The sequence below is a fragment of the Xyrauchen texanus genome, unplaced genomic scaffold (genome assembly GCF_025860055.1).
Source record: "Xyrauchen texanus isolate HMW12.3.18 unplaced genomic scaffold, RBS_HiC_50CHRs HiC_scaffold_838, whole genome shotgun sequence".
Taxonomy (NCBI): Eukaryota; Metazoa; Chordata; class Actinopteri; order Cypriniformes; family Catostomidae; genus Xyrauchen; species Xyrauchen texanus.
The window spans coordinates 1-14278 of record NW_026266839.1 but is presented as its reverse complement, the minus strand read 5'-3'; the positions used below and the strand labels follow the sequence as shown (position 1 = coordinate 14278).

General features: G+C 41.8%; 1 non-coding gene across 1 annotated transcript; it reads right to left on the bottom strand.

The window, feature by feature from the left end:
- Positions 1-857: 857 nt before the first annotated feature.
- Positions 858-931, bottom strand: trnai-aau (transfer RNA isoleucine (anticodon AAU)). The gene has a single exon. It is a non-coding gene; the product is annotated as a tRNA-Ile (tRNA).
- Between the last annotated feature and the right edge of the window lie 13347 nt (positions 932-14278).

Below are 14278 nucleotides of genomic sequence, written 5' to 3'. Positions count from 1 at the left end.
TGTCTAAATTACACAATGATGATTAATCGACTTTATGGACGTTGCAGTTTTTGTCGTCTGTTAATGCTGATGTTCTGTGAAGCTGCTTTGAAACGATGTGTGTTGTGAAAGGCGCTATACAAATAAAATTGAATTGAATTGAATTGAATTAATAGAGGAATAACACAACATAAGCGATTCATCTTAAGGAGACAATAATACAAAAAGTGCTGCGTTCCAAATTTTCATTTGTATCAGAAAAATACTATCCATGACAGATTAGAGTTCAACAAGAGCAATATATGTAGATATTTTTGATGTAAGTGTATGGAGAAATGCTCATGGACCTGGCAAGCAGAGTATTGCAGCAGGAGATTTGGAGGATCACTGCTTTTGAAAAGTACTTTTGATTGGGTCCTCCGAACCGTCGGTGCAAAAGTCAAAGAAGGTCCCATGGAGATTTGAACTTGGATCACTGGATTCAGAGTCCAGAGTGCTAACCATTACACCATGGAACCGACAAAAATTGCATGCTCTCTCCTGGGTTTGGACAAAAAACATGTTTTGTTGAAATTGGCAAGAGAAAGGCATATTTTAGGCCTCTTGATGGGGATTTCAACAGCCAAACTCTGTTTTTGGCCACAAGACCCTAAGATGTTTCCGCCAGGATTTGAACTCAGCTTGTTGGATTCAAAATGCAATGTGCTAACCATTACACAAACCTCCATTTTCTGGTGAAAAGAAGTTGCAAGTATTATTGCTGTTTGGTTTGGAGTTTGAAACAGGCAATGGGCAGCCTGTATCTAAGCGGTGATCTTTGGTTTATCAGTGTAATCCTCTCTTAACTTTTCTAGAGAGATTCAGATCAAAAGACATCCTGGCCCGTACAGGGATCGAACCCGCAACCTCGGTATTATTAGCACCACGCTCTAACCAACTGAGCTAACCGGCCTTGTCTTGTTATTGTCACTGTCCATTTTCACAGAAAATGCTTGCTTGGTGGTAATGCTGACATTAAGACTTTGCACCGCATGGTCTTCAAGTTTGAAGATCTAAGGGCAAGCTATTCTTGGGGCAAGCTATTCTTGGATTTGAACACGAGACACTTTTGCACCCAAATCCAAAATCATAACTCTAGCCCCACAAGCCACCTTGCAATGTCTGCTCTCTTAAGAAAAGTCTACACAAACCTCATTAGGTTCTGATGCTCAGCATGGCATGCCAACGTACACTTATTTTCAGTCATACAAGTACTGCTCTTATCTACATTAATGGGGAAATAGAGACATCCTCAAAAGAATTTGGCAAGCATAAAATGGAATAGCATTTATCGCCAATAACTCCTAACAAAATTGCCAATGACAATTTTGCTTCATTTGTTCCATTTCTCATGTAGCGCTCATAGTTATCTGCATCTATTGCTTTCTCTTAGGGCAAATTGAATGTGTACTGAAGTTTCCTTGGAAAAACTTCCCATGTCACATTCTTCATGGGGGCTGACCTACTTGACCACAAAAGTCACATATGATTTAGGATCACTGCCTTGCAAGACTCCTTGGACATGGTCTTTCTGACCATTGGAAGGGCCCATGGCCCACTCCAAAAGGAAACAAACAAGAGTGGTTTGGTACCTCTGGGCTGCACAGCTGAGGAGCAACAAAAATGAAAGAAAGGCAGGTTGCCCACCTACCAGGAGGGGAATTAGCTCAAATGGTAGAGTGCTTGCTTAGCATGCGAGAGGTAGCGGGATTGATGCCTGCATTCTCCATGAGGATGTTTTCCTTTTAGGAACTGTTCTCTAATCTCAGACCTGGTCATCACAATTTCAAAGTGATAGACCTGGCCAGCATGGAACCAACATTAATTGTCTGCTCTCTCCTGGGTTTGGACAAAAAACATGTTTTGTTGAAATTGGCAAGAGAAAGGCATATTTTAGGCCTCTTGATGGGGATTTCAACAGCCAAACTCTGTTTTTGGCCACAAGACCCTAAGATGGTTCCGCCAGGATTTGAACTCAGCTTGTTGGATTCAAAATGCAATGTGCTAACCATTACACAATCTCGCATTTACTGGTGAAAAGAAGTTGCGAGTATTATTGCTGTTTGGTAAGGAGTTTGAAACAGGCAATGGGCAGCCTGTATGGAATGCTCTATATAAAGACTTTGTTAAGTATAGAACTGAAGAGAAAGAATTTAAATATAAGACATATAAAAATAAATTAACAGCTATCTTAAGAAAATGTAAAAAAGATTATTATAGTAGATTGCTGGAAACTAATAAAAACAATATAAAGGGTACGTGGAATATTTTAAATTAAATTATTAGAAGGGAAAAAACAAGTACTGGTTTTCCAAATGAATTTATTGATAATGGTAAAATAATTAAAAACATGGATGAAGTTGTGGCTGGCTTCAATAGATTCTTTGTGAACACAGGCTCTAATTTGGCTGATGAGATAATACCTCCACAAGAGGGTGATGTCCCACAATATTTTGAAGAAAGAAATCCAGCAACTATTTTTTGGAGAGATACTGATAAAACTGAAGTACTTGATATAGTTAATAACTTTAAGAATAAAAAACATCAAGAGACTGTAATGATATTGATATGCTTTTAATTAAACAACTAATTGCAGTAATAGTAGATCCCATAGTATATATTTTCAATCTCTCTCTGAAATTGGGTTCTTTTCCCACAAATATGAAAATAGCTAAAGTGGTCCCTATCTTTAAAGCTGGTGAACAGAATCTTTATACTAACTATAGGCCAATCTCACTGCTTCCCCAATTCTCAAAATTTCTGGAGAAGATATTCTCCATCAGATTGGATAGTTTTATTGATAAATATGGGATCTTAACTGATAGTCAATATGGTTTTAGAACAAACCGCTCTACATCTCTGGCTTTAATAGATCTGGTGGAAGAATTAACAACCAGTACTGATGACAAGAAGTTTGCTATAGGTGTATTTATAGACCTTAAAAAGGCCTTTGATACAATAGATCATCATATTTTGCTTCAAAAATTGGAAATTTATGGAATTAGGGGAATAGGGCTAAACTGGATAAAACGCTATTTAGAACATAGACAACAATATGTGCAGATGGGGGAGGAAAGGTCAAAGCTTCAAAATACAATATATGGTGTACCACAAGGTTCAATTCTAGGACCAAAATTATTTTTATTATACATAAATGATATTGTTAAAACTTCTGATTTGTTGAAATTTGTAATTTTTGCAGATGATACAAATATATTTTGTGAAGGAGAGAATCTCCAACATTTGTTGAAGACTGTCTCTAAAGAGTTGGCTAAGCTTAAATTGTGGTTTGATTTAAACAAATTATCTCTCAATATAAAGAAAACTAAATTTATGATCTTTGGGAAACGTAGAATTCCCGAAGATTTAACTATTGAAGTACTGTGTGATAATTCCGTGGATTCCGTAGTACCGGTGGAGAGAGTCAGCAGCTTCAAGTTCCTCGGTGTCCACATCACTGAAGAACTCACATGGTCCATCCACACTGAGGCCGTTGTGAAGAAGGCTCACCAGCGCCTCTTCTTCCTGAACCACCACATCCTCACACGGTTCTACACCAGCACTGTAGAGAGCATCCTGACTGGCTTCATCACCGCCTGGTACAGCAATAGCACCGCCCACAACTGCAAAGCCCTGCAAAGGGTGGTGCGAACTGCCAGAAACATCATCGGAGGTGAGCTTCCCTCCCTCCAGGACAGATATACCAGGCGGTGTGTGAAAAAAGCTCGGAGGATCATCAGAGACTCCAGTCACCCGAGTCATGGTCTGTTCTCACTGGTACCATCAGGCAGGCGGTATCGTAGCATCATGACCTGCACCAGCCGACTACATTACAGCTTCTTCCCCCAAGCAGTCAGACTGTTGAACAATTGATCTCCCATGATCAATAATTTGCACTGCACTTTATTCAGCTGTAATCTCACACTGGACTGTCAACATATTCTCCTCAATATACTACTTCATATATATATTTCATATACTCCTTACTTATTGTATTGCATATTGTGTATTCTATATTGTATTCTATATTGTGTGTATTGTATATAATTATCGTGTTGTGTAAGTATGTGTACATTTGATATGTAAATTGTGTTGTGTAAGTATGTTGTTTATTGTAATTGGTATATGTCTCGTCACTGTCATGATTGCTATGTTGCTCGGAACTGCACACAAGAATTTCACCTACTGTTGCACTTGTGTACATGGTAGTGTGACAATAAAGTGATTTGATTTGATTTAATTCCAGATTAGAAAGAGTTTATGAAAACTCCTTTTTAGGAGTAATAATTGATCACAAACTAAGCTGGAAACCACAAGTTAACTATATTAGTTCTAAATTGGCAAAGATTAATGGTATATTTTGTAAAGCTGAGACACATATTGAACCGAGATACAATGTATATTTTATACTGCAGCTTTTTCTTCCTTATTTGCACTACTGTACAGAAGTGTGGGGCAATACCTATAAAACCACCCTTAAGACGATATGCACAATGCAGAAAAAGGCAATTAGAATAGTCTGCAATGTTGGTTATTATGTACATACAAATGATTTATTTTTAACATTGCAAACATTAAAATGTAAAGACATAGTGGATTTAAAGACCACACAAATTATGTACAAAGCTAAAAACAAAGTACTTCCTAGTAATATTCAAAGATGGTTTAAGGAAAGAGATAGCAGATACAATTTAAGAAGGAGAGGAAATCTCTCTCAAGCAATGGCACGCACCACACTTAAAAGCCTGTGCATATCCGTCAATGGGGTGAGGTTGTGGAACAATTTACCTGTAATAATTAAGGAAAGCAATCATATTGTGCAATTTAAAAGAAGGTTTAAAATGTCTATATTAGAAAAGTATATGAATTAAGGTGGACTTGGGACAAATGTCTCATTTCCTCTTCAAGAGGTTGATTTGAATTACAATACAGTCTGTTTCTTGCCATTTTATTAATATATATATTATTGTTTGTATTACATTTTGGGTTTTTCTTTTTTCTTTTTTTTTTTTTTTTTGGTTAAATATGTTTTGTTACTAATGTAACCAGGGGAAGTGAAAAGATCTTACATATAAATGTGTAATTGGGACTGATGTCATATAGTACTAGTAATGCATGAATGATGTATACAGATACTGATTCAATTCTGTTAAATTATGACGCTGGCCCTTTAAAACTTTGGTTGCTGAGCTCTTGTCTGGAAGTCAGTGTCGCGGGAGTTAGTGTCGAAGCTGCGCGGGTAGCAGAGTGTGAGCAGCGCGATCAGCAGAGTATATGTTGCTTTATCCGTGTGTTGAGATATACAAGTGATAACTCGATAAAAAAAACAAAAGGGTGAAAGATATCCACTTGTATTAGCTCGATATTGAATCAGTGAGAAGTAAACTGAGGTGACGACGATGCAATATGTGACGATTGATGACAACTGATCGTGAGCCATGTGAAGTGTTTCTCTTTGTGTCCAAAAATACTGTTCATTGATCTATCGAAGAGCGTAAGTTTGTTATATTACTTACCTGTTCTGTAATGAGTGATATTATGTGTATAATTGTTCGTTATGTAACAGTTAAGGGATATATTTCTTGTTAAATGCAGAGGGGAGAAATAGTGCTGAATAGGCCCTCTGTAAGACCCAGATTGTGTTCGTCAATACCGAGTGAGTTTATTTCTTTGATATGGAAGTTTTCTATACATTTCATGCAAGTATTGTGAATTTTATGTAACTTTGACGTGCATGTTGAATTACTGTGTATTGTTTGTATTTACAGAAAGAGTGTAAAGGCCACTGCCGTTGTCTTTTGGTGTTATAGTTACAGAAAAGCCACATTTAGGTTTTGTTTTGTACTTTTGTAAATTCCTGGATTTTATGTTTCCTAAAACATTTTCAACCCCGAAAAGCCAAAGCTATTTTTTTTTAATGCTGTGCCTCTACGGTCACAGTTGGAAATAAAAGACCCTGAGTTAAGTTTGCCTGTGTTTTGGACCTTTCATTCCTCTGACAGCAAGCTGTTAGCCCGGCAACACTTATTTGGTACCAGAAGTGGGGTCTCCTTGCTAGCAATTGGGGTTTTTAGTTGGGTTTGTGGCATACTAATATACAACGGTAGTGGTGAAGAGGAGTTCAGAGCCATCGTCCAGAGTGTCTACAACGAGTGGCGTGGCGTGACTGGAGAGACGTTGAGGGAGCAAGACATTGGTGTTCTGAAGCAGCAGAGTGCTCACGCTGTCGTAGAGGGTGAAGGGGACCACTCAAGGCGGATAACTTCAAGTGAACTTGTGTGCAAACTTTTACTGTTGTGTGACAGTGGTGTGTTCTGAGCCAGAGACTGCATCGGAACATGGACCAGGACCCAAGTGAGCTCGACGCTCAAGCTGGACCTAGCCACAATGTGGACGGGGCAGAAGCTGTGGACTATGGTGATAGAGGTAACCCGGTGGCACAGCTCCAGTCACAAATTTTGGAGTTGGGGCAAAAACATGACCAAGTACTGTCTGCTCTTGCCAACATGAGTAATGCTAATACCAGATCTTATGTATACATTCCACGAGAGCGTCAAATTGTTCCTTTCAGTGGTGATTGTTGTAAGGATAACCATGCGGTAGATGAGTTTATTGATGAAATTGAACGAGTCATTCGAGTCCGGGGTTTAAACAGTCAGGATCAAGTAGACTTTATTCTTTCTCATTTGAGAGATTCAGCCTTGGATGAGATGAAGCTGTGTATGGGGGGAGAGATAAAACAACCTCAGGAGCTGTTTTCTTATTTAAGGGGAGCTTTTAGAGAAAAACGCACAACACCACAGCTGTTACATGCATTTTATGCACGCAGACAATCAGATGGGGAAGATCTTCGCGACTTTTCCCATGCTTTGTCTCAGCTTTTAAATGCTGCTCTCCAACAGTCCTCTCATGTTGTGTCTGACCCACAGCTAGCTCTCAGAGACCAGTTCATTGAAGGGGTGCGAGACTCTACCCTTCGCCGGGAACTGCGCAGGTTTGTGAGAGAGCGGCCACACTGTACGTTGTTTGACGTCCGTGATGAGGCTATGATGTGGTGCGTGGAAGACAAACCTCGCAATGCCAATGTTGCTCAAAGTAGAAAAATTGTGGGTGCAGGGCCGGTAGAGGTATCAGAGCAGCCTAACTCAGGCGGTACAGTGCCCACGGAGCTAGCTGCAACTCTGCAGGAAGTGGTTAAAGTTATCGCTCAGCAAGGCAAAGCTATTGGTGAGCTTACCAGTGCAGTACGTGAACTTACCATGCAGAAAGCCAATGTTCCAGACAAGAACACAAAGCCCAAATTCAGTCCAAGGTATACCGACGATGGTCGGCCAATCTGCCTAAGATGTGAAGGAATAGGACATTTAGCTCGAAACTGCAGTGCACCACATGGCTCAAAAATGGCGTCCAGTGCTGCCTCAGTACCGGGAAACGGGGTCCCTCCATTGCAGTGAGCCGAGCAATGCGAGGCAAGCCTGAAGGCTCAAACAGTAGCCCATTGACTAAAGAAAGGTTTCTTGAGCGTGCAGTAGGCACATGTCCAGAGGTAGATATCTACATTGGTGGCGAGCCTGCTCGTTGTTTATTGGACACAGGAAGTAATGTGAGCACACTGACTGAGAGTTTGTTTTAGAGAGCATCTCCATGGGGATGATCAAGACATTCATTGTACAGCTAAGTGGCTCAAGATAACTGCCGCCAACAAGCTACCGTTACCGTACCTTGGATATGTGGAATTAGACATCCAAGTTATGGGACTAACCATACCGAACTGTGGATTCCTAATAGTCAGGGATGAGGGTGTTCAAGAGACAGACTCGAATCCACCTGGCATAATAGGAATGAATATAGCTCAAAGGTGCAGACAGCTTGTTCTTTCTGAGTTTGATAACACTAGGAGGTCATTTGGACTCTGTGTGGGGGGAAGCTTTCCAGCGAGTACAGGAGGTGGAGCTCATTGAAAAGGTGTCAATGGCCAGAGTAAGTGGCAAACGCCAAGCATATATACCCGCAGCCTCTGTTGCCACGGTCTATGTTAGAGTCCACAAGAGACCAGCGGACAGTGATGCTTGGGCATTGTTAGAGCCAGGAAACAGACCCTTGCCTGGTGAGTTGGTCCCTGTTCCGACCTTAGTGCCCCCTCATAGACATGTGTTTCCAGTCCAGGTGGTAAATTTTTCATCAGATGATGTTTGGTTGCCTCCTAAGACTCCGGTGGGTGTACTTAGCCATTGTCAATGTGTTGAGAGTAACCCCTGTGAAGTGAGGTTTCAACGCATGTCTGCTGATCAAGAAGTAGTCAATGTTGATCAAGAAATTAGACAAAAGCCTGACAGTGACATGAGACACCTGCTAGATAGATTACGGATAGGAGGTATGTCAGAGCAACAGACAGAGCTGGGTGTACTTTTGGAGAAATATGCTGATGTATTTGCAGTCTGTGAGGAGGACCTTGGGTACACGGACAGGGTGAAGCATGAGATCCCTTTGGTAGATGATGCTCCAGTTACCCAACCGTACCGACGCATACCTCCGAACCAGTTTGAAGAAGTCAGGGAACATATTTCCAAGTTGCTCAGAAAAGGTGTCATACATGAGAGTTCCAGTTCTTATGCCTCACCGATAGTGCTGGTGCGCAAGACTGATGGGAGTCTCAGACTTTGTGTGGACTATAGGAAATTAAACTCTAAGACCAGACGTGATGCTTTCCCATTACCACGCATAGATGAGAGTATGGATGCCTTGGGAGGGGCAGAGATTTTTTCGACAATAGACCTTGCCAGTGGCTATCATCAAGTTGCCGTACATGAGAAAGACCGCCACAAGACCGCATTTATAACTCCGTTCGGGTTATATGAGTATTACCGTATGCCTTTCGGGCTTTGCAATGCACCTGCAACGTTTCAGCGCCTCATGCAGTCTATCATGAGTGACCTGGTGTTTCACATTGCCCTTGTTTACCTAGACGACTTGCTAGTGTACTCGTCTACTTTCTCCGATCATCTTGCGAGACTGGAAGCGGTGTTCAAAAGGCTGAGAGATACTGGGCTGAAGGTCAAGGTAGAGAAATGTAATTTCCTGCAGTCTGAGGTCAGGTTTCTTGGACATCAAGTTTCAGCTCAGGGAGTCAGCACGGACCCTGACAAAGTAAGTGCAGTTAAGCAGTGGCCAACACCTAGTACCCTTAAGGATCTCAGATCATTCTTGGGCTTCTGCAGTTATTATCGAAGATTTATAGAGGGGTTTTCCCAGGTGGCTGGTCCGCTGCATGACGTAGTCAATGCCTGCCTCCGAGGGAATAGTGCTGGTAGGACAGATAAATTGTTTAAGGACTCTTGGTCTCCCCTTTGTCAGTCGGCCTTTGTGCAGCTCAAAGAGAAGTTGACTAGTCGCCCACATTGGGATATGCTGATTTTACCCTCCCGTTTGTTTTGGAGACGGACGCTAGCAAGCTTGGGTTGGGTGCCGTTTTATATCAGCATCATAAAGGGAAAAGGAGTGTGATAGCATATGCGAGCAGGAGGCTATGCGGGGCGGAACGGAATGATCGTAATTATAGCAGTATGAAGTTGGAGCTGTTGGCTCTCAAGTGGGCGGTGACAGAAAAATTCCGGAGTTACCTGTTGGGATCCCGGTTCACCATCATCACTGACAACAATCCCCTCTGTCACCTTACAACGGCCAAGTTAGGGGCCATTGAGCAGCGCTGGGCAGCTCAACTTGCTGTTTTCGATTTCGATGTGAAGTACCGTCCTGGGTGATGCAACACAGCGGCGGATGCACTCTCTAGGAGACCAGGATTGGATGAGGTGGAGCCTGAAAGTGAGGATATGGAGTATGATGGCTGTGTCGCTATCTGCAATTCCCTTAGAACCGGAACATCCTTAGGGCCTGATCTGGTGGCCGCAGGGATTGAGTGTGGTAGAGTTTGGCAGATGCAAGCGTCCATTGCAGATGAGGACGGTGTTGGTTGCGAGAATACACCTACCTTGCCGGGATACTTAAAGGCAGATCTCCGCCAGTTTCAGGAGACCGATCCGACTCTCTGTGGCTTCAGGAAGTTCCTGAGCAGAAAAAAAAGCCAACTTACCAGGAGAGAAAAGAGTTGTCCAAATCTGTGCGGTCCCTATTGAAACAGTGGAAGAAAATAAGGGAGAAAGAAGGACTTCTGTATCGTGTAGTGGAAGATGTTCACAATGGGGAGTGCCACCAGATACTGTTACCTACATGCCTGACTGAGCAGGTTCTGAAAAGCGTCCATGATCAATTGGGGCATCAAGGCATAGAACGAACCCTGAGCTTGTTAAAGCAAAGGTGCTTTTGGGGAGGTATGTACGAGGATGTGGAGAAATGGGTGAAAGGCTGTCAGCGGTGTGTGTTGGCAAAGATGCCGCACCCTAAAATCCAAGCACCCTGGACACCATTTCTAGCTTCCCGACCACTGGAAGTTGTTGCAGTAGATTTTACCACTCTAGAGCCAGCTACAGATGGCCGTGAAAATGTCCTTGTGGTGACGGACGTATTCACCAAATTTAGTCAGGCATTTCCAACCCGTGATCAAAAGGCAGAGACTATGGCTAAGATCATCCTAAAAGAATGGTTTTTGAAGTATGGAGTGCCACAATGCCTACATTCCGACCAGGGTAGGAACTTTGAGAGCGCTGTCATTGCTGAGCTTTGCAAGCTCTATGGAGTAAAGAAAACTCACACGACACCACATCACCCTCAGGGAAATCCACAGTGCGAGAGGTTCAACAGAACTCTCCATGACCTCCTATGAACGCTCCCACCAGAAAAAAAATGCAAATGGCCAGAGCACCTAGCAGAGCTTGTGTATGCCTATAATGTGACGCCACATTCCTCAACAGGCTATTCACCATATCATTTGCTGTTTGGCATTCAACCCCATCTTCCGATCGATGCCTTGCTGGGCCAAGAACCAGATGCTGTCTTGGGGCAAGACTGGCTAAACGCACACAAGGAAAGACTCCTGGATGCACATGTCCGAGCAAAAGAGTATGTGGAGAGAAAAGCGGCAGACAGAGTGGCACAGCAAGAAGAGAAAGTGTATTGCCCAGCAGTGGAGGTTGGACAGTGTGTGTACCTGCGCCATCGACCTCCGGGAGGAACAAAATCCAAGACGCATGGTCATCTACTGTGTATAAAGTAATAGAGGTCCAAGGATCAACGTATGCGGTAGAGCCTATGGAAGGAGGACCGATAAGAAGGGTACACCGATCCAATCTCAGACCTTACATGAATAAGGTTCCGATGCCAGCACCAAGAATTCGGAAGCCACCTGTTAAGGACATACATACCCCAGTTTTGGAGATGGAAATGCCATCACTGGATGTAGAGTGTGTGTTGGTGGAAGAAGTCCGATGTCCAAGGGAGGAACCAAGGCTTAAACCAACACTGGAAGTACAAGAACCACAAGTTATTGAACCTAGTAGTAGGACTAGAGATCAGGAGGAGGAAATTAATGAGGTTCCTCATGAAACTCTGGAAGTAGAGCTTGAGCCTGTTGGATTAGAGTCAGAAGATATTGACTTACCTGTTGAAGCGTCGGTGTTGGAGCCTGTACCCGCACCTAGAAGGAAAAAAGAAAGTAGAGCTCAGTTAAAGATACCATGTCCTGATATCTGTAAGACACAGAGATCAACAGCTGGGGTACACAGTAATCTAAAAAGATTACCTAAGTCGGCTTGTAATTCAATGACTTTGAGCCCTGATCTGCTTTCCCAGGTGTTGGCAGGTATGGTCCTTTACACTTCAGGGGGACTCCAGGGGGGGCTTGAGGAATTAACAAAAGTTAGTAGTCACCGAGGACGTTGACTGTCAGCAGGGGATAGTGTAACCAGGGGAAGTGAAAAGATCTTACATATAAATGTGTAATTGGGACTGATGTCATATAGTACTAGTAATGCATGAATGATGTATACAGATACTGATTCAATTCTGTTAAATTATGACGCTGGCCCTTTAAAAATTTGGTTGCTGAGCTCTCGTCTGGAAGTCAATATCGCGGGAGTTAGTGTCGAAGCTGCGCGGGTAGCAGAGTGTGAGCAGCGCGATCAGCAGAGTATATGTTGCTTTATCCGTGTGTTGAGATATACAAGTAATAACTCGATAAAAAAAACAAAAGGGTGAAAGATATCCACTTGTATTAGCTCGATATTGAATCAGTGGGAAGTAAACTGAGGTGATGACGATGCAATATGTGACGATTGATGACAACTGATCGTGAGCCATGTGAAGTGTTTCTCTTTGTGTCCAAAAATACTGTTCATTGATCTATCGAAGAGCGTAAGTTTGTTATATTACTTACCTGTTCTGTAATGAGTGATATTATGTGTATAATTATTCGTTATGTAACAGTTAAGTGATATATTTCTTGTTAAATGCAGAGGGGAGAAATAGTGCTGAATAGGCCCTCTGTGAGACCCAGATTGTGTTCGTCAATACCGAGTGAGTTTATTTCTTTGATATGGAAGTTTTCTATACATTTCATGCAAGTATTGTGAATTTTTGTAACTTTGACGTGCATGTTGAATTACTGTGTATTGTTTGTATTTATAGAAAGAGTGTAAAGGCCACTGCCGTTGTCTTTTGGTGTTATAGTTACAGAAAAGCCACATTTAGGTTTTGTTTTGTACTTTTGTAAATTCCTGGATTTTATGTTTCCTAAAACATTTTCAACCCCGAAAAGCCAAAGCTATTTTTTTTTAATGCTGTGCCTCTACAGTCACAGTCGGAAATAAAAGACCCTGAGTTAAGTTTGCCTGTGTTTTGGACCTTTCATTCCTCTGACAGCAAGCTGTTAGCCCGGCAACACTAATGATTATGTTCTGAAGAGGAAGGGGAAAAGAAAAGAAAAAAAGAAAATAAATAAATAAATAAATAAATAAATAAATAAATAAATAAATAAATATTTATTTAACTGTTAATGGCAGCGGATATATGGGGTAATATATGGGAAGGAATTGGGGGTGGGAGTAAATAAGTTATACTTCTTTCCACTCCCTTTCGAGCAATTATTATTATAAGTGTAAATAATATGTGTGTATATATTTATATCTATGTATATGGGAGATAAGCTGTGCTATGTTATCTTTATTTTTTTATTTGTGTGTGTGTTAATATATATGTATATATTATTTTATTTTATTTTGCTCGAAATAAGCTTCAGTCAATCACAATCACGCTCTAACCAACTGAGCTAACCGGCCTTGTCTTGTTATTGTCACTGTCCATTTTCACAGAAAATGCTTGCTTGGTGGTAATGCTGACATTAAGACTTTGCACCCCATGGTCTTCAAGTTTGAAGATCTAAGGGCAAGGACAAGCTATTCGATTTGAACACTTGACACTTTTGCACCCAAATCCAAAATCATAAATCTAACCCATAGTTATCTGCATCTATTGCTTTCTCTTAGGGCAAATTGAATGTGTACTGAAGTTTCCTTGGAAAAACTTACCATGACACATTGCTCATGGGGGCTGACCTACTTGACCACAAAAGTCACATATGATTTAGGATCACTGCCTTGTGAGACTCCTTGGACATGGTCTTTCTTACCATTGGAAGGGCCCATGGCCCACTCCAATAGGAAACAAACAAGAGTGGTTTGGTGCCTCTGGGCTGCACAGCTGAGGAGCAACAAAAATGAAAGAAAGGCACGTTGCCCACCTACCAGGAGGGGAATTAGCTCAAATGGTAGAGCGCTCGCTTAGCATGCGAGAGGTAGCTGCATCGATGCCCGCATTCTCCATGAGGATGTTTGCCTTTTAGGAACTGTTCTCTAATCTCAGACCTGGTCATCACAATTTCAATGTGATATACCTGGCCAGCAGAGTTGGTACACTTTCACTTCTGTAGATTTGGAGTCTGGCAGCTTTATAAAAGTCCTTCTGATTGGGTCCTTTGCACCTTTTGGCACAAAAGTCACAGAAGGTCCCGCCGAGATTTTAACTGGTATCTCTGGATTCAGAGGCCAGAGTGCTAACCTTCTTTCCTCATGGATTTCCATGAAGCTACTCTGCAAATTAGAGCTCAACAGAAGAGAGATTCAGAACAAAAGTCTGCTGTACGTGGGCCTTGCATGCAGCAACACTGCACGAGGGAACTTTCTCTTTTACGTGTTCTTCACTAATTTTACAGATCTGGGCATCAAATTATGTTTCTGATACATTATATTACATTACATTTATTGATTTAGAACTTGCATTTATGCAAAACGGCTTATAATAGAGGAATAAA